The sequence below is a fragment of the Artemia franciscana genome, chromosome 13 (genome assembly GCF_032884065.1).
Source record: "Artemia franciscana chromosome 13, ASM3288406v1, whole genome shotgun sequence".
NCBI lineage: Eukaryota > Metazoa > Arthropoda > Branchiopoda > Anostraca > Artemiidae > Artemia > Artemia franciscana.
Window position 1 is genome coordinate 13,023,715 of NC_088875.1, and position 26,187 is coordinate 13,049,901.

General features: G+C 33.8%; 1 long non-coding RNA gene across 3 annotated transcripts; it reads right to left on the bottom strand.

Moving 5' to 3' along the window:
- Positions 1 to 631: 631 nt before the first annotated feature.
- On the bottom strand, positions 632 to 25,802 carry LOC136034536 (uncharacterized). Of its 3 annotated transcripts, none has more exons than XR_010619196.1 (5): positions 25,703 to 25,802; positions 14,168 to 14,326; positions 7,887 to 8,524; positions 2,423 to 2,529; positions 632 to 878 (listed from the first exon to the last, which is right to left on the bottom strand). It is a non-coding gene; the product is annotated as an uncharacterized LOC136034536 (long non-coding RNA). The 3 variants fall into 3 exon arrangements; XR_010619197.1 differs by having other exon boundaries at positions 14,147 to 14,326; positions 25,699 to 25,764; XR_010619195.1 differs by having other exon boundaries at positions 25,699 to 25,763.
- Between the last annotated feature and the right edge of the window lie 385 nt (positions 25,803 to 26,187).

Sequence of the window (26,187 nt, forward strand, 5' to 3'; positions counted from 1 at the left end):
CAATTAATGTACACTTTTTATGTATAATTATTATTATTATTAATTGTTATTAATGTATTATGATAAAGTTTTATCTTACAATTATTTACCACACCTCAAAAAACAAGGACGATGTACTATCAAAAATCGCGCTTTTCGAAAGGATTTAAAGAAAATGGGAACTTCATGGGGAGTAAAGAGCAAAACGAAATAGAGTAGGACAGAAGACGAGCGTGTACAGCTGATTCGTCCTTAGACAGCTCCATACTGCAATAACACGACAGCGAACGTGGCACAGTACTTTTACTTCCCAATTCCTATGTTTAGCTATTTCTATATTATATTTTCGATTTTATTATCATATTTGTTTTACATAATATGTTAATATTATATATTTTTCCTTTAAAAAAATGTATATAAAATCAATAAACATTTTTCATTATTATTTAAATTTCATATAATACACATGTTCTTATATTTTATATAATAAATGATTATTATATAATGCGTCTTTAAAAATATTATATGTTTTTCTTTAATTTAGTAAATTTTTTACTTTATATATCTGATTTAGCCATCGCCAATGCACATAGTCGCTTTTTGCAGTATAGGAAAACAACTTTACATCCTGATAAAGGCGTGAAACTGTAAATTAAATTAGATTTATATATTTTTTAAATAATTATATAAAAAAATCAATTAGAAGCTACTATTACTACAACTTCTCATAGCAGCACCAAACCGCCTGAGGCAAACACTATATATGCACACTCCTTCTCAGGAACAACAATCGTACGTCTTCTTTTTGGTTTCGCGGTGTCTGCATAATAATCATCACTTTCTGGCTCTTGTTCTTCGAAGTCCAAAATATCTTCATTTTCATCAAAAAACCAAGATTCCTGAAAACAAAGTAAACACAATTCAATGGAGAAAATGTACCCTTTTTTAAAATTGAAACCATATAATATTTCTAGATGATCGTCAGCAAAAATTTATAAAGAGGTAATCATAATCCATTCAAGTGCTTTGCTGTTTTCGGAGATGGACGAGGGCAAAGATGCTCAAAGTCATCAAAATAGCAAGAAAAACTGACGTATTGTGTGAATTTGCTGGAGCTGTGAAAATATATTTGCAAAATTAAGAGATTTAGGGAGAATACGGCCTCCAGAAGAATCTGGGTGTATCCCAAAACGTTCATGTTTTTTAACGCATAGTCTAATCAGAAACTGGCCCCACCTATTTTTTATTTAGCTCATAAAGTACTTGCACATTTCCCAAACATCAACCAGATAAGATGAACACATTGAAAAAGCCCCCCCCCCCCCCCATTGCATCACTACCATGAATTTTTACGTGATAGGGTATGGATTCCAACTTGGTTGCTTAATAGAGCTTATGAGAACGTGAAACAGTCTGCTAAATTTACGCAAAGCTTTCCAAAGCTCCTATGACTGTTATCAGAGGTCAACACCTTGAAATCCAGTATCCACTTCTAGAAGTCACGTGACTAGCTACTAAGTTACTCACATGACTAAAGTGAAACTACTTTTTCTCGGGGTAATATATTAAATCGGGGTTATTTCTGTTAATTGTCTTCAATACAATTTACACAAAGCTAACGGCTCTAATTAATTAACATCTCTAATATTAAAATCAGACCAAAGTTGTTTTTTTTTTTTTTTTTTTTTTTTTTTTTTTTTTACTTCTCACGATTGCTGGGATACTGAATATAGAGGCTAGAAAAAAAAAATGTTGTACTATCTGTGCAACAGTTATAACATGACACGAAAATGTCAGCATTGATTCACTTATAATCATGACGTAATTATTTTTAATTAAGATTTTTTTTACTTCCCACCCTAGAGAAAAAAAAGGCGACTTTCATTCCTTTGGTTTAATTTTTTGTTGTATTTCCTACGCGAAACTTAAAATAAAAAACGAATGTGGGGGAGGGGGGAAATCAGCAGAAAACAAGCTAAAAACAGACAATAGCAAACATTTTGTGATGGTATAGCATTCTTTTGAAGGTCTACTTGTCTTTGAGGACGTACAGATCGTTAAAATTGGAATTTCTATGGACTATAAGCATTGTTAAGTTTAACTATTTAGTTAAATTATCTGGTTTTAATTATTGGTTTTACTTCCTATTTTCACAGTTCAGTATGACAACATTGATAAAAATGGGATACTGTCCTTAATTTTTTTTTTTTTTTTTTAGTTTTAAACAAACCCAAAAGATATTTAAAATGGTATGTTTCAGGTATAAACAGAACTAAGAGATCTAGGGTAAAATATATTTTACTCTGATATCCTTGCTATTTTAAAAAAGTGAAAAAATTCATAACATTTGTCATAGTCATAAAATTTTTTAAATAGTAAAATTTGTCGTGTTTCAAGTTCATTATGCGCACCCAAACTAGCAGGCAAAAAATCAACCAGTCACCTTAGATATTGTGTCCTCTTTTCCAATGGTGGTGTCTCCAGAATCTTCATGAGACATAGTCATCCCTGCTTCTTCTTTAACAAGAGGTTGCTTCTTCAAAAAAACACCTTAAATTATTAAGACATTAACGATCCAATAAACAAAAATAATTAAAAATTTACTTATTCATTTTAATTAATTATAATTACGCTGGTTAAATCAATAATATTTAAAAAATAACATAAATTCATAGGATATTAACAATATTTAATAATATAATTAGAATAACAATTAAAGAAATATAATAATATTTAGGCCAGAATTAATTTATTAACACTGATATATTGATAATAACAATTTATTAGGCAAAAATATTAAATTATCATTTAACTGTTAAGAGCAATGACTCATTGGTTAAATTATTCAAAAACAATCAAAAGTTAAATTAAAAAAAAAATCAACTGGAAGTAAAGAGTGACATTAAAACTAAAAACAAACACAAATTATTATGTGTGTGAGGATGGTTGGTGACACTTCAATACCTTGGTCTTTACGGTAAAGTTTAACTTTTTGTCCCAGTTCTTCAAGCACGACTCGTGAAAAACGAAGGTTGGTTAACTATAACAACAAGAAGCTTTACGAATGTTTTTATTAGTAAAAGATATACAAGACGTATAAAATAGCTTACGTAACAAATTTCTGTATGTTTTTATGACGTATTTGAGAGGGGTCACCCCCTCTTCAGTACCTCGCTCTTTACACTAAAGCTTAAATTATGTCCCCATTTCTTAAGAATGACCCCTGAATCACAAAAGTCGTAGAATAAATAGTTGAAATTACTAAGAATACTATAGCGTAAAGTACTAGTTATTAGGAGGAGGTGAGCCCATCATATGCTTAATAATTTCAGTTCTTTTTTTATGTGATTTTAATTCTGCAATTGAAAAAACTTTTCATATTTATTTTTTCATTTTTTTTAAAATAATGCTACAAAGTCCTGCGCTCCCTTCATAGAAATTTTGTTCCCCCATGATAAATTCCTCCAAGGAAAGTCCCCCTAACATATTCCCCTCTTCTCAACCCCCCCCCCCTCACCCCAACCAAAAAATCCCCCTGAAAACGTTTGTACACTTCCAAATAACCATAACTATAAGTAAGCACTGGTCAAATCAAGGGTAAGGGGGACATGTGGTGGATCCAGAAGGAGTAATATCTCCCCCTCCCCTCCCCTCCATTAAATTATGATAATTATTTTTCTATTTGTAGATGACGCCAAGAAGGCCACCCCTCTTCTTGTGTTTGGCTTTGGTTTAATTTTGTGTGTTATTTCTAATTAAAAAACAAACAAACATTGAAATGCCTACTTACAAATTCCTAGTGAAAGGTCCATGAATTAAAGCATGCGAATATGTCATGCACTCATCCCTCCAAAAATGTAGAGTCAAACTACAGAATAAAAAAAACATCTAGCAATTTTTTTCGAAGCCGTATTCGAAATTCATCAATCACTCATAATACATGGTGCTCAGTTGATATTTTTTTTTTTTTTGATATGAAGTATTTAAAAAGTAAAAGTAAACCTTTCAAGCTTAGGGATGGGATCCAAGCTTGGACTGGAGCTTACTCTAATTTTTGGGGGCAATTCTGTCCTAACAAGCCGAAACCCTATAGGCAAGTTTATTCTCCTGATGAGCCCTTGTATTGAGTTGTTGCCTCTGAATCATTTGTCTTTATTTTTTTTATTGTTTGGTAAATGACGACTTATACTTATTGACGACATGACTGCCTGTCCATGGATTATTCTTTATGGTTGATTGTGTATGGCTATACTGTTTGACCTATGTGATTGTATGGATGAGTAGGGTTAAGGCCTCATTCATGTGCTGGTCTATATTAATCACTAATTTATGAAAACAGTCTTCCCTTTTCTCCTTCTGTCTCTTTTTTTTTTCTTTTTTTTTTTAATGTGTTTGTGTTGTTGCATTGGTGATTTCTCTTTTCGTTATATATATATATATATATATATATATATATATATATATATATATATATATATATATATATATATATATATATATATATATATATATATATATATATATATATATATGTATATATATATGTATATTATATGTATGTAGTAGTAGTATTATATGTATATAGGATGCCATGGATATTCTGTGGTAGCCACAACACTGTGCTGGGTAGAGAATTTAGAGTGGCGAAACCCTATATAGGCCAGTGTATTCTCCTGATGAGCCCTTATGTTGGGTGTTGCCTCTGAATTATTTGTCTATATTATTTTTTCTATTGTTCGGTAAATGACGACTTATACTTATTGACGACATGACTGCCTGTCCATGGATTATTCTTTATGGTTGATTGTGTGTGGCTATGCTGTTTGACCTATCTGATTGTATGGATGAGTAGGGTTAAGGCCTCATTCAAGTGCTGGTCTATATTAATCACTAATTTAGGAAAACAGCCTTCCTTTTCTCCTTCTGTCTTTTTTTTTTTTTTTTTTTTTTTTTTTTTTTTTTTTTTTTTTTTTTTTTGTGTTTGTGCTGTAGCATTGGTGATTTCTCTTTTCATGATATATATATATATATATATATATATATATATATATATATATATTAAACACTAGAAAAGTAATCTGCAAAAATTGTGGAATATTTTCATATACACTCTTGGCTTAAGTTTTAACGTTCTATGACTATTGTTTTATGTTTCTCCTTTTTTTTCACGTCTAGATAGGTTGAAATTCTGGAGAAAAAAAAATTATTGTGATTTTTTGGCTTTAGTGATTTATTATTTTTAGTGCAAAGTCACAAAGTGCACTTTGCAAAGAGCTAAGTCAGTATTTTTTATGCTGTGAAAATAGCTTTACCAATAAAATATAGGAAAATTTACCCTTTCAGTTGCGTTAATTTGCAAAAATTTAAGGGCAGGGGGGGGGGGATTAAAATCAAGGGTGGGTTTTTAATATTCTCATATTTTAAAGGAAAGAGCTAAAAAAAAGTTTGTTTTTTTTCAAAACAGAGGTGGGAAGGGCTAAAAACTCCGTTGTCTTTCACCCAATAAGGCCCCTGTACCTTTTTGAACATCTTTGATACCCTTTAAGTATTAAATAGTAAAAGTACAGCTTCGAGGTTCTCAGATAACGGATTAAAATATATGTTTGGTTCTGCCTAACTGTTATTCCATATATTTTATATATATATTTTTTTTAGATGTAGATTGCTTGAAATTTTGGAAAACAAATTTATTGGTACTTTTGTTTTCTGTTCTAGGTTGTTGTTTTATGGTAGTTTCAAATTTATAAATTGGGTATTTTTTATGAAATGAAATTTATGAAATCATACGGCTGAAGATCTACCCTTTTTTAATATCCTTTGATTACTTCTAAGTGTGAATTTGTAAGAGGGTAGTTTGAATAAATGTCCTCCACCCCTCAGATACCCTCCCACTGGAAATTCTGGCCGTCTCTAATTATTATTTTGATTTTTTTTAATTACGTGTAGTATTGGTTCAGCTCAGAGAAACAGATAATTTACTGAAAAATTGATCGAAGAACGTTTTTAATTTTTAACGACTTAAAATTTGACACAGTGGAAGCGGGTAAATACTGCAACAGGTTAAAAAAGATGGTGCTATTTGGCTTCCTCTTCAGATGCAAGTTTAAGTAAAATACCTGGCAAAAGTAAATCAATAGAGCTAAAGCACACTTCATAACCCTAAAGTATGGAAAAATATCGGGTGTTAAATGACACCAGATTCAATATGAGCTAATTGTCCACATTTGAGGTTTAAAGTTTCTTTAGTTGGTATCGGTAATTGCTACAATTCAGTTGCCCCAAGGCCGAGAATATAGCGAGCGTTTGTGCATTTAATTTCACAACCATACCCCTTTACACCAATCATTCCTGCAACTTTTGGTGCTTCGTGTCATTACTAAATCTAATCCATGCTACAGGGCAAGTTTAGTTATAATCCAATTTTGAAGTTGCTTCCACAGATGGGAGGCTGAGAGGCTATTGAAGCCAATCCACTTAGATGTGTGATGCCCTCTCATGAGGCAAGCTCGTTTCTTTGCTACTCTTAAATGAAAATTGAGAGAACGAGAGAAATTCTTAGTTAGTTGTGCAACAAGAGCCTCAGCGCTAAATTAGTCAGTACCTATTTATTTTAGGAATTTGAGAATTGCATTTAGTTGAACTTTCACTGAGAAGACCATCTTTCCTGAATCACTTGTAAGGAACTGATGCTGGATCTCAGCTTATACTGGACTTGTATTGATTGTCATGTATTTTTATCCCCCCTCGGACGCACGATCAGGCCCAACCGCCTTCCCACCAGATCAGAGCACGACGACCATCCACTTCAAACCGAAAGCTTATTGAAATTGGTCATGTATCCCTATTATTTGGACTGTCTCGATGCTTAAGCCATTTTCCATGGTAGTTAATCTATAGCCGGATGACGCCTATATGCAGAAGCTGTGGTAATCCACAGGGTTGGACGAAGAAAAGAAGAAGAATATTGAGGTGAGACGAGAAGCAGAGTTGTGTTTTGAGGCTTATTTTTTATTGTTTAAATTGCTTTTTTTACAGCTGGGCCCGTTATTTGGTGGGCATTTAGCCTAGTGGGGGCCTTTTAGGTATTGAATAGAACCCAAGTTCATGTTTTTCACAAAGAACGTTTGCGTGTCTTATTTATTTGGCTTACCAACTATTTTTACCCGGTCATTATCCCGGCTATTATTTAACAGCCCGCCACCATCCTGTTCACGGTTTTTCCCTTACCTCTACGCACAGTCCAGCGCAAAGGGACCCAGGCCATTAGTTAAAAGATCTCTCTTTTGAACCCTTATTTTTGATTTTGTAATTATTAAGTGTAACTTCTAAACCATACATGCTATATAACTTTTACCCTATTTTCCAGATAGAAAATCTGCTACCATATGAAGGTTTAATGGGGTTTCACCTCTAGGTATAATATCGGTTACACCAAAGTTAGTTTACTCTCCCATATGATAGGCCTGACTGTTGGGACATTTGACAATTTTAAAATTGGATTTAAGTTACCCTATTGTTGCTTTTCACCAGAAGAGAAAAATCTCTCCTTTTCTCTTTAGTTGAATTATTCTGAAACATATTTTAAATATAAGCATATTGGATTGCATGTTATACTTTAGTTGAATCATATTTTAATTGTGATTATTCGCTGACCTTTATCTGATTTTTCTGGTCTTTTTCTAGGAAAACAAATACGAACAGTTGCTTATAAAAGACGTAAAGAAGTTGTTATCAACAAGAAAATGGTGATTGTATGTCAGGAAAATTCAAAGAATTCGAATCAAAAACTAGATGTAAGTACTAAGAAACTTTTAATTGTGTTCGTTAACGAAAACAATTTTTCAGATCTCAGTGACTTTCCATTTTTAGATATAACGAGTATAGTGTGTAAATAATTGACAAAATACCTCTATGAGCTAGTTGTGCCAGCTTTGCCTCTCACTGAGACTCTCTGTCTTGGTTTTACTCCAATTAGCCATGGCTCTCAAGTTTTTTCTTGGGTTCACTCCAATTAGCCATGGCTCTCGGGTTTTTTCTTGAGTTCACTCCAATTAGCCATGGCTCTCAGGTTTTTTCTTGGGTTCACTCCAATTAGCCATAGTTTTCAAGATATTTCTTGGGTTCACTCCAATTAGCCATCGCTCTCAGGTTTTTTCTTGAGTTTACTCTAATTAGCCATGGCTCTCAAGTTTTTTCTTGGGTTCACTTCAATTAGCCATGGCTCTCAAGTTTTTTCTTGGGTTCACTCAAATTAGCAATGGCTCTCAAATTTTTTCTTGGGTTCACTTCAATTATCAATGGATCTCAAGTTTTTTCTAGGGTTCACTCCAATTAGCCATGTCTCTCAAGTTTTTTTTCACTTCCACCAAGTTGATTTTAATTTAAAAATCAGCGGAGTCATTAAATCATTTACTGAGTTATTTAGGAAGAAATAAATTCCCAAACATAAATATACATCTTTTTTGTGCTATTGCTCTATATGCGTCCCTGAAGAATTTTAAAGCGTTCTTATAGTATTTTGTGCTTTTTTGCAGGAATCGGTACCCTAGAAATAAAGAAATAAATAAAGAAGTAAAAGAAATAAAAAATAATGTAACAAAAGAAATAAATTTCCAAACATAAATTTACATCTTTTTTGTGCTCTTGCTATATGTGCGTCCCTGAAGAATTTTAAAGCGTTCTTTTAGTATTTTATGCTTTTTTTGCAGGAATCGGTACGCTATTTTGTGGAATATTTCAAAATAGCTCCTGTTACCTAGCTTTACTCTAATTAGCTTATCTGACATTAAGTTTTTCATTCTTCACTTCCACCATTACTTTCGGTTTCTGGTCCAGAAACCTCTACTAAATGTAAAAAATGAAAAATTCACTAAACAGGCCAAAATAAACAAGAAAATAAAACAAAAACACAAAAATGTTATTTAGCAAAAAAGGAAAACAGGAAACACCTTGCATATGTAAACCTATCATCGTTTTTTTCTTTTTATATATCTTTTTTCCAATCGTTTCTAACGTTTTCTAGCATTTTTCTATACGTAAACATTATTTCTAATTATGTACAATTTCTAAACAGCTCATCATGGTGACAGAACAGCCCATATAAATATAGCTTTACATCTACAAAGTTTATATGTTGTTTTATTTATTTCATTTTATTTCTCTATAACTCTTTATTATATATTTACATATATATTTTGTATGTATCTATATATTTGTTATATATTTTTATTAAACATAAACCTCATTTTATTTATCTATCTATAAGTTGGCCTCTTAAAAATGGAGAAAAGTTAATATAAGGTTTTAAAATATACATCCTAATAGTTATCTTATATATGTGCTGAACATTGCCTATCCCACATATGTATTGCCCAAATCAAATTCTTTGATTTAATAAGCTAAGAAAATAAAGCTCGGTTTCTGTAGTTTTTAGGGGCTAGGCTTTGCATCAGGGTTGGGGTTCCATTTCTAGGTAAAAAAAAAGTTTCGTCCATTTTTAGGTTAAAAGGTTTTATATAAGTAATTTTTTTACAATCTTTGTGGCAATATTCTTATGAAAAATGTTTTGAAGTAAATATTGTATTTGCCTTACCACATATATAGCACCACATATTATTTGGTGCTATATTTCTTTGGTTTAATAAGCTAAGGAAATAAAGCTTGGTTTGTGTAGTTTTCAGTAGGTAACTGTAGTTTTTAGGGACCAGCCTTTGGATTGGGGTTGGGGCTCCATTTCTTAGGTAAAAAAATTTTATTCACCTTATATATAAATAATTTTTTTTACAATCTTTGTGTCAATATTCTTATGTAAAAATATTTTGAATCAAATATTATATTTACCTTACCTGATATAGAGCACAGAGGACCTTTGGGTGTGTACATAGACACAGGGAAGAGGATTGACCTCAAAGTGCATTTTCAAAGCTAAAGCTTTTTTGATTTAAAAAAAAGCTTCCTTCTGTTATGATGAAAGGGGTCTCACCCGTACACCCAAGGCTAGCAGCAAAACAAGGAAGGAGAGGGTGCTTACACAAAACTCATGCTATCGGAAGATTAACAAGAAGTTTTGCAACAAAGAAGGTTTGTCACATATCAACCACACTTTATCGACTTTTAAGTCCAATTCAACCTCTTCAAGAGAGGAGTAAGACCTGACAAGGCTCCAGCAGGAATTAGGGTTTTGTAAACATTCGTTTTTTGGGAGTATGACTATATTTGGCAGGAATCGGTTTTTACTTGAAGCTTGTTACCACGAACTGATTGAAAAATCTACATGGCATATTTCGAATTGGAGAGCCAAACTAAGCACTGGCAGTTGTAATTGATTTCTCATCCAGGACAGATTTTTTTATCTTTTCTATGAAAGGGGAGTAGTTCATTTTACAATAAAAAAAATCTTCGAGGTTCAAATCTTGAAATATTATACCGTATTTGGCCCAAAAGACGTACATCAATTTTGTATTTTTCCCCCGTCATAAAAGGGAAGGAATTAATTACCCTGATGCATAAAAAGGTCATATCTCGATTAAAACAACGGATAAGTAATAACAAAATATTAAGAATAAACCGAAATTATTCACATTAATCCAAAACCAACTTTCCAAACTATTTACAACAACTTCATGATTTCTAATTTTTATTCCTTTCCAAGCATGTTCTTAAATTTGTATTCATCGATTTTTTCTTATTTTTAGAGTGCACCACCATCACGAGGAGGTTGCCGATTTAGGTCTTTCGAGGTTGCCCACAAGAATCTAGTGGATCCAAACCTCATGCAAACAGGGGGTTAGGGGGTCCTCTGCTGGAAATATTTTGACAATTTACCATCTTTAAATCACTTTTAGTTTATTTCTACACTCGTAAAGTTTACACAGGTCTGTGCATTCTTTTAAAAATATTTAATAGAAGAATTTTGCGCACAAAGTTAACTTTCGATTAGGCCTACCTAAGAGTCCATTTTTGTATTGTTCAACCGTCTACTAATGCAATATTGTACTATTTTACTATGTGTACTATTTTTGCCTTATAAAAAAAAGGCAAAAAACTAAAAACTAAAATACAAAAAATCTAAAAAAAAACTAAAAAAGGTAAAAACTAAAAAAAAACTAAAAAGAAAAAAAAAACTAAAAACTAATAAAAAAAATAAAAACTGAAAAAGAAAAAAAAGTAAAAAAAGGAAAAAAACTGAAAAATAAAGCAGAAAAAGAAAACTATAGACCGGGACACAGGGAATATAAATGACGACCGGAACACTCAAAGAGACCTCACAGACTGGGACACAGGGACGCAAATAACGACCGGGAGATATAAATGACGACCGGGACACTCAAAGATAAATTACAGACCGGGAAACAAATGACGACCGGGACACCGGGACACAGGGAATATAAATGACGACTGGGACGCTCAAAGAGAAATTACAGACTGGGACACTGGGACACAAATGACGACCGGGATACTGGGAATATAAATGACGACCGGGACACAGGGACACAACTACAAGAGGGATACTGGGGGCACAGGGGGATATATAAATGACGACGGGGACACAGGGAATGTTCGATTAGCAATCACCATCAACAAAGCTCAAGGGCAATCATTAGAATAATCAGGTATAGATATATATATATATATATATATATATATATATATATATATATATATGTTTTTAACTACGTAAAACTTGCGAATATACAACATTCTTTGCTGTCCAATTGTCTGTGCATATAAATAGATTGTCAGGTTTACCGACTCTTGAACATGCAACATATAATTGTCCATGGGAAAACAATCCCTATTCAGATCTATACCTCATGATTCTAATGATTGCTCTTGAGCTTTGTTGATGGTGATTGCTAATCGACGATTCCCTGTGTCGCCGTCGTCATTTATATATCCCCCTGTGCCCCCCGGCGTCCCCGTTGTATTTTTGTCCCTGTGTCCCCGGTGTCCCGGTCATCATTTGCGTCCCGGTGTCCCGGTCTGTATATACATTCGTTTTTGAATTGGTCTTTTTTTTAGGTTTTAGTTTTTTACCTTTTTTTTAGTTTTTTTAGTTATACCTCATGATTCTAATGATTTCCTTTGAGCTTTGTTGATGGTGATTGCTAATCGAACATTCCCTGTGTCCCCGTCGTCATTTATATATCCCCCTGTGCCCCCCGGCGTCCCCGTTGTAGTTGTGTCCCTGTGTCCTGGTCGTCATTTATATTCCCTGTGTCCCGGTCGTCATTTGTATCCCGGTGTCCCGGTTTGTATAGGCTATACATTCGTTTTTGAAATGGTATATGATGAAATAAATTTTTGTATTTTTCCCCTTTTTTTCTTTTTATTTTTTTTTTGGTTTTTACTTTTTTTTAGTTTTTTTAGTTTTTTTTTCTTTTTTCTTTTTAGTTTTTTTTATTTTTATTTTTTTAGTTTTGTTTTTCTCCTTTATTTTTCATTTTTTTTTCCTTTTTTTATTTTTTTTCCTTTTTAGTTTTTTTTATTAGTTTTTAGTTTTTTTTTCTTTTTAGTTTTTTTGTAGTTTTTACCTTTTTTTAGTTTTTTTAGCTTTTTTTTACTTATGTCCTGGTCGTCATTTATACTCCCTGTGTCCCGGTCGTCATTTGTGTCCCGGTGCTTTGTTGATGGTGATTGCTAATCGAACATTCCTTGTGTCCCGGTCGCTTTCTCTTTGAGTGTCCCGCGTCATTTATATTCTCTATGTGCCGGTGTCCCGGTCGTCATTTGTGTCCTGATCTGTAATTTCGTCAGTCGAAAACATGACGTCAGTCAACACAGAAACATGACATCACCTGATCCACAGACAGACAGACAGACAACTTATTTTTATATATAAAGATATATATATATATATATATATATATATATATATATATATATATATATATATATATATATATATATATATTTATATATATATATATATATATATATATATATATATATATTTATATATATATATATATATTTATACTAGCTGTTGGTGTGGTGCTTCGCACCAAACCAACAGTAGTAAAATTATTTAATTAAACAATTCGTGTAACGAATTGCGGGTAAAGATGCACCCTAAACTAAGAAAAGCCTTAGAATTTTTCTTAGCAAATCATTGTAAAGAACGAATAATATTTTCATTAGTTTTCCAGAATCCACTCTTTAAAGTAAAAACCCTTTTTGACGGCAAATGAGTGTAACATCGTGTATTTCAAGAGACAATTTTTTCAAAAATGTTTATATTCATCTTTAAAATTGTTTGTTGTTACTTACAAAAAGTACAAGGATAAAGCAATTTCCAGTCAAATGAGCTTTTAAAAATCTCTCCATAATGTTTCAGTATCCCGCTGTGGGGTGTCTGTTTGCCTAAAACACCCCACAGTCGCAAATTAAAGAAAACAAGCTTCCCATATAAAAAAAAACGATTTACTTTGGGAGTTTCGACTGTGGTAATTACAATAGTTCAGTATTCATTTCGGTCTGACAAAATTTATATGGGGTTTCAAGGTATTTTTTTTTAAAACCCATTAATTTATATTTGAAACAAAATTTGATCATTAAGCTTAATTAAAATTATACTTGTTATTCTTCAATCAGGTTTTTTTTTTAACGCGTTTTTAGATTTTGGTTACTATGGGCAAGGGTTTTTTCTTTATTAGGTTGCTTTTCAGGAAGCAACCAAGATAGATTAAAGAAGTCGTTTTTGAATAAATAAGTATCGTTTAACTTTCAAATGTTTATTTTGTAAAAAAGCAATGATGTGAAAGAAGATTTTCCTTTTTGTATATTGTGTATTTTCTTTACTACTTTTTTGTAATTTCTTTTTTTGGGGGATTTTTTGAAAGTGGTAAAATGAGAGAAGCAATATCTTTCTTTTACGTAGAAGAATAATCCATTGAGAATTAAAGGGTTTCTCTTTGCCTTTTATAATGCAGCTTGTTGTCCTCTCATCGTGATTGTTGAAAGTGGTGTTTATTTTATAGTATTTTATTTGCTTACACTTGCAGCAGGACCGGACATATTCTTTGCAACACATGGTATCTGGAACTCATATATTTTGTGGAAATTTGATGATCTGTATGCTCTCTAGACTTGTGGGTTAATTTATGCGAAACAGTTCAGTTAAAAGGAAGCTGTTTTACTACTTTGTAGACATAGCAATTGCTTTTACTTATCGACTGATGTTTAATACCATCTAAGCTGAAAAACATCTTTTGTACACGTCAGCCCTAATAAATCGTATCCAATTATTCCTTGAAAAACTAGAATAGGAGTAAACCAATCTCGCCGGTCTTCCTCATTTCTCAAGGTAGAACAAATAACTTCATTCTTCAAGCTTCGTTGCCCTTTCCTAGAAATAATTTTTTTTTTAAATTTGGTTTAAAGGTTTTATACATTAATTTTGTCTTGAAAGCTAGAAGTATTATTTTTGGTTCAACACCATCCTAATAGACTTGTGAATATACGAATAAAACAAGGGTATGTTTAGTATTTGACTACGGGATATCATTTTTGAAAATGTATTAATATTCGTTATGTTCTGAATATATTATATATTCTTATCATATAGACTTTTCTAATCATCGAGTGCTATTGTGCTGCCTATTATTAAACGAGTCCTTCACTAAAAAGGTAATAACAAAATTCAGATATTCATCAGGTTTGAAACATTTCTCACCTTTTACATAGGTTGAAAAAAAAACTTCATAAAATGCATCCACTATTACCAAGCATCATCAAACTTTCAAGTTCTTAGTACTACAGAAAAGCTTCTTATTCTAATCAAATAGCTAATAATATTCCAATTAAATATTCTAGTCTTGAATTCCAAGCTACTTAGAAGGTTTAAGTCTGAAAATATCTCCATTAAAGTGTTTTTCATTTCTCGTCATTCAAGCTCTCTCTTTATAATTTAAAATAATAGCAGAAAAATAAATAAAATAAAATTGAAACAAGATTCAAATGAGTTAAAAATAGCAATGTCAAAATCAGTCTATAATATAACATAATTAGCTAACATGCTTTAAGAGACTCCTCTGAAGAAGTTAAAGCTGATCAGTAACAAACCAAATACAATATAATACACATAACTAATCCAGAAATTCTTTGGGTTTCTTTAAAAATAACATTCGAGGATGAAATTTACGTTGTATTATATGCAAGTAAGGTCACCAAGTTTAATAACGTCTAATATGTTTATGTCCCTAGCACTGACCAAACCTTCTCAAGGGCGATAAAACCTCTTTCCTCTTTTATATCTTTCCTTTAAGTATCATATTAACCATCTTAAAAAGGAATTGTCCTGAAGCTTAGGGACCTAAAAGACTTTTAATAATTTTTCCAGGGCCAGTCTTTAGAATCCTATTCTACAGCGTTGTTTAGCATTATATTTCGGATGTCAACTTTTCCCTCGTTACTGAAGCCACTTTCAAAACTATATAACAAAGCAAATACTCTTATATAGAATATCAAATGTTCCCTACTTAAGGCCTTGCTTGATTTGAGATCTCTTTATTTTTCTGTCTTGTGCTTCTTTCATTTTTTTAGGTTGCATGGCCAGCTTCCTGCTGCTCCATATAGTATTATATCATATAGTATTATATCTTCTGAGCAATCGATCTATCATTTCCACACATCAAACACCTTAGAGATACCTCATACTCCCTCAATACGGCCTGAGTTCAACCCTCTGATAGCTTGTAACATGATTTGGAACACCCTACCGGTATCTGCACAGGGCTCTCATTTATTTGTTATCTTCAAGAAGTATTATGGTGAATTTCTTGCTAATAATTTAAGTTTTCCCCGGTTTTTACGTAGAGTTGATTGTCATCAGATCTGTTATTTATTTGAGTAGGGAGGATCATGTACTACTCCCATGCCTATCTTGGATTTTCTGTATCTTTTATTTATCTATTTTTGGGGGGGTTGGGCGAGATAGTCCAGCTTGATGATGTGAGTGTATTATTTTTAAAATGTTTGATGGATGTATATGTTTAATTTTTTGTTTTGTTTTTTCCCTGTTTTGTCTTGGCCACATAGTCTTACGGGGGAGCCTAAGTTGAAGTATTTGTTGTTTTTTATTTTGTTGTCTATAAAACACTTTGGATGTTTTTATTTTATAAATTCAATTCAATTAGGAATCTTCCTTGAACGATTGTCTTTTCACGCCACTTCTAATCCCCAAGCTCAAAGGCTAGAGTGGAGGAGAAAACCTTTGACTATCATCAAACGATACTCTTGTCTATAATCAGATTTTTTTGTAGATGGCGCCTCTCTAGCATTCAGATAACTTCCTATACCAAACCTATAACAAAGGCAAGAATATTAAAATGCAGGCATTTGAAAAAGATAAAAGATACTATTAACTCAAGAAATGTCAGAATTAACTAACTTCAAAAAAAAAAAAAAAAAACAATACATCTTGCTGGAGGTTTGTTCTCTTCGAGAGTGATGATCATTGGCCCCGACAAATCCAAGGTCTTTAATTCCGTGTTTCTTTAATTACATATCATATTTTCAGAGTTCAAGAATCAATATATTTTGATTTAAGGTCATCCTTGTCTAGCATTTGGCTTTGTATCCATCTGATTTGACTGGAAGAGTCACTATCTAGTCGGAATTTACAGCCGCTAGATAATTAGTGAATTTTTTAAAGACGTGTCGTAAATCTTAGCCAAGACAAAAATAAGAAAGAGAGTTAAAAGAAGGGACAAAATGTATATTTAATTGATATTAAGGCCAGGATTAAAGCAATATATTTCAAGAGCGAGTGGTGTTAAATATTTGGAAAGAACATTTATCAGATAATTAGGGCCAAGGACCTAGCGTTTCTGAAGAATTTGAAGATAATTAGTAATATTCCATGTAGAAAATTATACACACAAGTAACCAAGATGCTGTTTATGTTTCTTGAAAAAAAACAGCTTCTGAATATGAACTCGACCCTTTGTTTGTCGTGGGATTTCATGGGCATTGAGATTTTGGTTTTAGTTGATTTTTGTTGACTCCAGGCTGAGAATTTGAGCGAAACTTTCCAGGAACAGTTGAATACTCAACTGGAGAGTTTAAATTCTGACAATGTAGAGGATGAACCGAATAATTTTAGAAAAACAATTTGTGAATATTGCTGATCACGTCATAGGTAAGAAAGTTTGGACTGCAGCTAGGAATATTAGTGAAAAGGCTTTATCTATATATATATATAAAATTAAGTAGTCTGTGTGTGTGTGGGTCTGTCGGGTGACGTCATGTTTGTGTGTTGACTGACGTCATGTTTTCGACTGACGAAATTACAGACCGGGACATCGGGACACAAATGACGACCGGGACACCGGCACATAGGGAATATAAATGACGACCGGGACACTCAAAGAGAAAGCGACCGGGACACAAGGAATGTTCGATTAGCAATCACCATCAACAAAGCACCGGGACACAAATGACGACCGGGACACAGGGAGTATAAATGACGACCAGGACATAAGTAAAAAAAAACTAAAAAAACTAAAAAAAAGGTAAAAACTACAAAAAAACTAAAAAGAAAAAAACAAACTAAAAACTAATAAAAAAAACTAAAAAAGCTAAAAAACTAAAAAAAACTAAAAAAGAAAAAAAAGAAAAAAAGGAAAAAAAAAATGAAAAATAAAGGAGAAAAACAAAACTAAAAAAAATAAAATAAGAAAAAACTAAAAAGAAAAAAGGGGAAAAATACAAAAATTTATTTCATCATATACCATTCCAAAAACGAATGTATATACAGACCGAGACACCGGGATATAAATGACGACCGGGACACAGGGAATATAAATGACGACCGGGACACAGGGACACAACTACAACGGGGACGCCGGGGGGCACAGGGGGATATATAAATGACGACGGGGACACAGGGAATGTTCGATTAGCAATCACCATCAACAAAGCTCAAGGGCAATCATTAGAATCATGAGGTATAACTAAAGAAACTAAAAAAAGGTAAAAAACTAAAAACTAAAAAAAAAGACCAATTCAGAAACGAATGTATATACAGACCGGGACACCGGGACACAAGGAATATAAATGACGCCAGGGACACTCAAAGAGAAATCACAGACTGGGACACCGGGACACAAATGACGACCGGGACACAGGGAATATAAATAACGACCGGGACACAACTACAACGGGGACGCCGGGGGCACAGGGGGATATATAAATGACGACGGCGACACAGGAAATGGTCGATTAGCAATCACCATCAACAAAGCTCAAGCCCCTTTTTGAGCATTCAATCAAAATGCCACTTAAGATACTCTGATTTAAAGGCGCATAAAAAATAACAGAAAAAGCAGATCTTAAAAACAGCTAAATATCGATCTATTACAAATGATTGCATGACTTGACAACCATAATTTGTATTTTGTATTAAATTTGTGTTATTAAAACGATGGAACTAGACTGACACGTGTATTGCCGCATGCACGTTGGGTTGAAATCAATTACCGTTTTAAAACGTACTTGTACAAGACCAAATCTCAACAGGAAATGTGACAGAAATGTGTTACAGATTTTTTCTTGCGGATTTGTGCATTTTAACCTTTTGCAAGTTTCTAGCTCAATCCTCCCAATGCATTTTCGAAGATTCCCTGAATATCCCTGAAGAATTAATAGTTAAAAATTATAGATGTATATTAACAAAATCGTCTAAAAGAAAACCAAAAAATAATTCTAAAGGGGGGGGGGGTACAGTTCTAGGATTTAGAACAGAGTGCAAATATAAGGGTTTTCATACATAACAAGTTTCCTCAGAAATTACCCTGGGGGCTTTAAAAACAAAAAGGAGATATTTCTCCTTTAAACAAAAAAACGGGAGATATTTCTTTCACAGCCCTTCACTAAAGCCCAGATTAAATTACTCCCGAGTACTAAGCCCGTGAAGTGTGACAAGCGGCAGTATAGATCAGACTGGATTCCAAACCTCTATAAGCGTTACCATAGTTACCATACTTAAAATGGGCTAACTTGATCGTTTTATTCAACCTGCCATCTTTTCTCATCTACGTATTTATAACTTAGATCAATTTGATATATATGTTATGTAAAGCCCAATCCATTTTGCTGATTCGATCCCTTCGACCGGGAGTGCAATGGGTGGTTGGGGGCAAATCATCCGACACATCCCGTGTTTTTCTCCCAGATTTCTCCAAGCACACATTTACACATGGATCGACTCTGCCTGAGCTTGCAGAGTCATTCCATTGACCCTCGTTCCAAACCAAGTAACCAGCGACACGAGGACTGGAACCCCTGACCTCAGGATTTCAAGTCTGGGGTGCCAACCACTCAGCTATAACAATGCTGCCCAGATACGTTAAGCTATCTACCCGGTTAATTTTCTCGTTGCCTTCATCCTTTCATCGTAATTAAATTAAAAAAATGTTTTTTAGCTGAAAGTAAGGAGAAACAATAAAACTTAAAACGAATAGAAATTATTACGTATGTAAGGGGAGTTGCTCTTCCTCAACACCTCGCTCTTTACGCTAAAGTTATTTAGTACTTTAAAAAAAAACTTCTTATTGTTCTAATTAAACGAGCAATAGTGTTCCAGGAGTCGTTCTTAAAGAATTGGAACGGAATTCAAAGCTTAGGTACAAACTTAAGTTACTTCAACTTAAGTTATTTGGAAAAAGGGGCGTGGGAGGGGGCGTAGTTGCTCTCCAATTTTTTAATAATTTGAAAAGGGCATTGGACTTTTAATATCCATTCGAACGAACCATCTGCCGATATTCTAGGGCCACTGGGTCGATACAATCACCCCAAGAAAAACAACAACAATAATTAACACGCATCCGTGATATTTCTTCTGGCAAAAAATGCAAAATTCCACATTTTTGTAGATACGAGCTTGAAACCACTCCAGTAGGGTTCTCTGATACGCTGAATCTGATGAAGTGATGTTCATTAAGGTCACTTAACATTCTATAACTTTTAGGGGGTGTTTCCCTTTTTTTTCGAAAATCGGACAAATTTTCTCAGGCTCTTAACCTTTGGTGGGTAAGATCAAACTTAATGAAACTTATATATTTGAAATCAGCATAAAAATTCAATCCTTTTGATATATCTATTGGTATCAAAATATCGTTTTTTGGAATTTCGGATACTATTGAGCCCGGACGCTCCTTACTTACAGTTCGTTGCAATAAACTGTTTGAACCGTTATCTGCATCGCTTATTCAGCTTCATTTATTCCTAATTTAAGCAAATTGTTTTGATAACATTAAATTTGGAACCTATTATTGCGCAATGAACCCTCCAAACTCTAACAACTCATTCATTTCTTCAACAGGACATTCGAATCACCTTGTGAATTTAAATCTGATAAAGTTTTACCTTCCTACTTGATGACATATACTCCAAAAGGCAGTCTTCCTTAGGCTTAAGTCTACCAAACTAATTAACATAAATGGGAATTATCGTCTTTTACAATCCTTCTTTACACACTACTCTCCTTTACACTTAATTCGCAAAACAAACCCACGATTCACAAAGGTTAACCCGAAAAACCAGGCCACTCCAAACTAGTTAAAGGTCAGCTCCAGTTTTTTCAAAATTACCCCCCCCCCCCGATTCCACCAAAGAGAGCAGATCCGGTCCAGTTATGTCAGTCACGTATCTTAGACAGGTTTCTATTCTTCCCATCCAGTTTCATCCTGATCTCACCGCTTTAAGTATTTTCTAAGATTCCCAGTCCCCCAAACTGCCCCCCCCCCCCCAATTACGCTTGATCCAGTTGAGATTTAAAATAAGATATCTAAGTTACGAGGTCATTCTAAATATGAAGTTTCATGAAGATCTGCTCACTACTTCGTAAGTTAAAAATACGTCATTTTTTCTTATTTTTCAGAATTACCACCCCCCCAATTGAGCAGATCCGTTCCAATTATGTAAATCATGTATGCAAGACTTCTGCTTCTTTTTCAACCAAGTTTCATCCCAATCCCTCCAATCTAAGCGTTTCCCATCATTTTTGGTTTCCCCACCCCAAACTTCCCCCAATGTCACCAGATCCGGTCAGGATTTAAAATAAGAGCTTCGAGACACGATATCCTTCTAAATATCCAATCAACCAATCACCCGTTCGTAAGTAAAAAATACCTCATTTTTTCTAATTTTTCAGAATTAACCCCCCCCCCCCAACTACTCCAAAGTGAGCGGATCCGTTCTGGTTATGTCAATCATGTATCTAGGACTCGTGCTTTTTTCCCAACAAGTTTCATCCCGATCCCTCCACTCTAAGTGTTTTCCAAGTTTTAGGTTTCCCCCTCCCAACTCCCCCCCCCCCAATGTCACCAGATCCGGTTGGGCTTAAAATAAGAGCTCTGAGCCACGATATCCTTCTAAATATCAAATTTCATTGAGATCCGATCACCCGTTCGTAAGTTAAAAATACCTCATTTTTTTTAATTTTTCAGAAATACCCCCCCAACTACCCCAAAGACAACGAATCCATTCCGTTTATGTCAATCATCTATCTAGGACTTGTGTTTATTTTTCCCACCATGTTTCATCCCGATCCCTCCAATCTAAGTGTTTTCCAAGTTTTAGGTTTCCCCCTCCCAACTTCCCACCCCCGTCACCAATCCGGTCGGGATTTAAAATAAGAGCTCTAAAACACGATATCCTTCTAAACATCAAATTTCATTGAGATCCGATCACCCGTTCGTAATTTGAAAATACCTCATTTTTTCTAATTTTTAAGAATTACTCCCCCCCCAAAAAAAAATCAGAGAGCGAATCAGTTCCGATTATGTCAATCGTGTATCTGGGACTTGCGCTTGTTTTTCCCATCAAGTTTCATCCCGATCCCTCCACTCTAAGTGTTTTCCAAGATTTTAGGTTTTCCCCCTCCAACTCCCCCCAATGTCATCAGATCCGGTCGGGATTTAAAATAAGAGCTCTGAGACACAATATCATTCCAAACATCAAATTTCATTAAGATCCAATCACCCGCTCATAGGTTAAAAATACTTCATTTTTTCTATTTTTTCCAAATTAACCGGCCCCCCACTCCCCCCAAGATGGTAAAATCGGAAAAACGACTATTTCTAATTTAATCTGGTGCCGTCCCTGATACGCTTGCCAAATTTCATCGTCCTAGCTTACCTAGAAGTGCCTAAAGTAGCAAAACCGGGACTTTAGGTTTCCCCCCTCCAACTCCCCCCAATGTCATCAGATCCGGTCGGGATTTAAAATAAGAGCTCTGAGACACAGTATCATTCCAAAGATCAGATTTCAGTAAGATCCAACCACCCGCTCATAAGTTAAAAATACTTCATTTGTTCTATTTTTTGCGAATTAACCGGCCCCCCACTCCCCCCCCCCCCCAGATGGTCAAATCGGGAAAACGACTATTTCTAATTTAATCTGGTCCGGTCCCTGATACGCTTGCCAAATTTCATCGTCCTAGCTTACCTGGAAGTGCCTTAAGTAGCAAAACCGGGACCGACAGACAGACCAACAGACAGACAGACCGACAGAATTGGCGATTGCTATATGTCACTTGGTTAATACCAAGTGCCATAAAAACTGCATCTTCACATAATTCTCCTCCAGTATTTACAAACTGGGGATTCTTCCTGGCTGCGCAAAAAACTTCTATTTTTGAACCAAGGAACCTAAGCACTTTTACTCATCGAAGGACCACCTACGTTTCATTATACATCTCGAAGCGTTACATGTGCTGCCCAGTACTACTACGCGTGGCTAAGGTTGACATGTCATGCTTGGCACATAGCACATGCAGCACGTGATTTATGAAAGTCGGCAGCCCCTCGTTACTTATTTCATAATAAATTAAAAACTTTAGAAATTGCCGGGTCAAGATTTTGCTTGTGTTTTAAGCTCAGATCAATCGGCAACATTAATTTTTTCAAAATTTTAAAAAGGTAGCTTTTTTAATTTTGTTTTTAAATATTGTTGAGGGAAAAATGTTTATTTTTAAAGGCGCTTGTGTTCAGGGTAGGTAAAAGGGGGATTGGGCCAAATCGGACCCCGCGTTTGAAAGGACTCCACGCCACCATCAAAATGAACAACCGGTTTTCGCTATTGTGAAATGTTCTTACAATTCCCGTAAGCGTTGCTTCTGGAAAGATATCACTTTCCAGACTAAAACTAATAAAAAAAAACTATCCCATATCAACAATAAATTAGGAAAGATTACATAATTTAGCAATTAGAAAGATTGAAAGCGAAGATACAAGGAAAATGTATTATAAAGTCGTTTTAGAAGCATTTGTACAAAGAAATTAGAAATATGTAAATTCACATGTCCACATCCAGTGATGTAAATATCAATAGGCATCTTCAGCAGTTTCATAATATCTAGAGGACACAAAACTAAATTAGCGTAAGCAAAAAATGACTACAAAAAAGAGGTGAGCCCAAAATGAACAAACTGAGCCATCAAATGAGACAAGATCAAGAGAGCACAATGAGAGATGTACATATACGGCGGATGATACAGAACAATGCAGACCCTCAAAAGTGACAAGACCAATCTAAGCAGCTAAGGCAAAAGGCACCAAAAAAAGCCTGAAGCAATGAGAAACGAAATTAAAGATCGACGAGATATTTAGTTAGAATATTAGAAAAGCTGCCAATTAGAACAAGTCAAAAACAAAATTGGAGAACATAGAAATATGCAGTTAAAAAGATAAGTGGCAGCAAGAACCACAGCGACTCAAAAACGAAAGAGAAGAACAATAAAAATATTCGTTTACAGATACGCAATAGTGAGGATCAGAACAAACCAAAACGAAAATGAAGAACAGAGAAACGTGTGGTTAGAAGATCTATGACCGCGAGAAGAGCGAAATTTGCAGTTAGATCAGTCGTAACCCATCAGATCTCTTGGAAGAATTATTGTGAGACAAAAATATTTATGCTAAATGTTACATTTAAATGCAATATATATATAAGATAAGATAAGATTTATTCATCACGAAACGCACATACAATATTACATTTTACTATTTCCCCAAAGGCTCTTTGGCCTATAAAAAAGGGGAAAATGAACGAGCCACTTACTCAGAGAAGAAAAAAAATAATCACTTACTCACAGAGAGGAGCAAAAAGGAGAAGAGAGGAAAGTATAAATAAAATGAAAAACTATAGAAAACAAAACTAAATAGACTAATAGATTGAACAGACTAAATTAATTAAGTAGATCTGTAGATAAAATAGACTCCAATGAAATAATCAGGAAATATATATGCATACATACACGCATATACACATATAAAAAGAGATAAAAAAAAGAAGAGATAATATATATATATATATATATATATATATATATATATATATATATATATATATAGAGAGAGAGAGAGAGAGAGAGAGAGAGAGAGAGGGAGGAGGGGGCGCACCTAGCCGATCCACCCCTGCTTGTGTTGCATATCACTATTGAAAATTATCTGAAAAGCCATAATTTAATGCATGTTTATGTCTCCATCTTAATTAGGAGCTGAGATACTCCCAAAAATGCAATATCTTTTTAAGATTTAAAATTCTATAACGGGATCTGCCCCATCTCAAAACCGTTCTATAGCATAAAGAAAACAATAATTCGAAACCATTTCAAGTTAATGCTTATTAAGTGCAGCATGAAACAAAGTGTGGCAGAACTGCGGCACATCGATATGTACACTAGGTAGGAGGGAGTTGGCAACCTCTGTGTCATTTGGTTATCACTATCTAAATTAGTATTTTAAAATTCAGACAATCAGCCTGGCATATAGGCAAACTAGGGGGCACATTTCTAGGATAGCAGAGTAGCTAGTACTGGTCAGATTCAAGAAAAAAGTCCATTTTTGCACACTCTTCTGCTTTTGGGAGGGGAGGAGGAGTGGTCTAACCAGGAATGTTGGAGGGGCTTTTCTTATCTACATAATTCAAAATTTAATTTAAAAGGTTTAAAGGTTAATTTAAAATCTAATTAAAAGGTAATTTAAAAGGCTACAAGGTAAAAAAAAACTCAAAATATAAGGGGAAAACGCCAATGAAAAATATATGGTTCCAAATTCGACAAAAATTGGCATCAAAATCTTCATTTTCTAAATGTTTAAAAGGAGAAGATAGCGCGCAAAAAAATTGGCACCACTCTAGTGCTTCCACTCTCAAATGGACAGAGTATAAAACGTTGTTACCAGTCTAGTAGTATGCTCCTGATGAGTCCACATTGATAATATATTGTCATTCACTAAATTTTTATTTTATTTTTTTCATTCAGATAATTTTGTATTTTCATTCACTGGATTAGTGTCTTGCATAGGAGATATATGACCTTATGACTCCTTGGCCAGTTTTTGGCTATTCTATGGTTATTATGTTGGCCTAATGCCAATTTTCATAGAGAATTATAATGTCATTTTCGATGAAAATTTACAGATAAATAAATAAATAGCCTATACATGTATACAATTATTAATCGTTCAATAATGTAAGAAACTAATGTTGTTATAGAATTACATAGTTCTGCAGAAACTAATAAGGGGAGGGGGTTCCTTCAATTTATTTCTGGCAGAAAAGAGGTCCCAAATAACCACGTCTTTCTATGCAAACAAATAAAAATCTCAAAAGGGATACCACTGTCTAATAAAAGGAGTCATTCCTATTGAACTTTTATCTGTTTGACACAGTATACAATCCTTGAAACTATTTATATTATGATAAAATACTTACTTACATCGTTCCTAAATGCAGACCACTAAACTTCACTTTCCCTCCTCCCCCCCCCCTGCACCACCTTCTTATATACAAATATACAACCGAAATTATAGGCTATATACGCAGTAAATTTTCAGTAGTGTGACTTTTCTTAAGAATTTAACGACAAACTGTAAACCAGCGACGGGAAGAAAAGATTAGCCTTACTGAAAATTCCTTGAGGATATAAATGATTTGGACTACATCAGGGGGAGGGGCAAGTTTAACGGTCTCCATTTTGGAGATATATTGTCTGAATTTTAAAAAAAGAACTTATAAAAACGTTAATTTAGAATGAAATTTAGAACATATTAAAGTAGTTTCCATAATTTTGTAGTATTTCCTTATGGAGAGCTAGTGCTAAGCTAAATGATATTTAACTAGTACTAATTTGAACTAATTAGAATTTTTCACTGACTATTTATTCAATCAGAAAGTCCTCTTAAAAATTTAATTTGGGTCAAA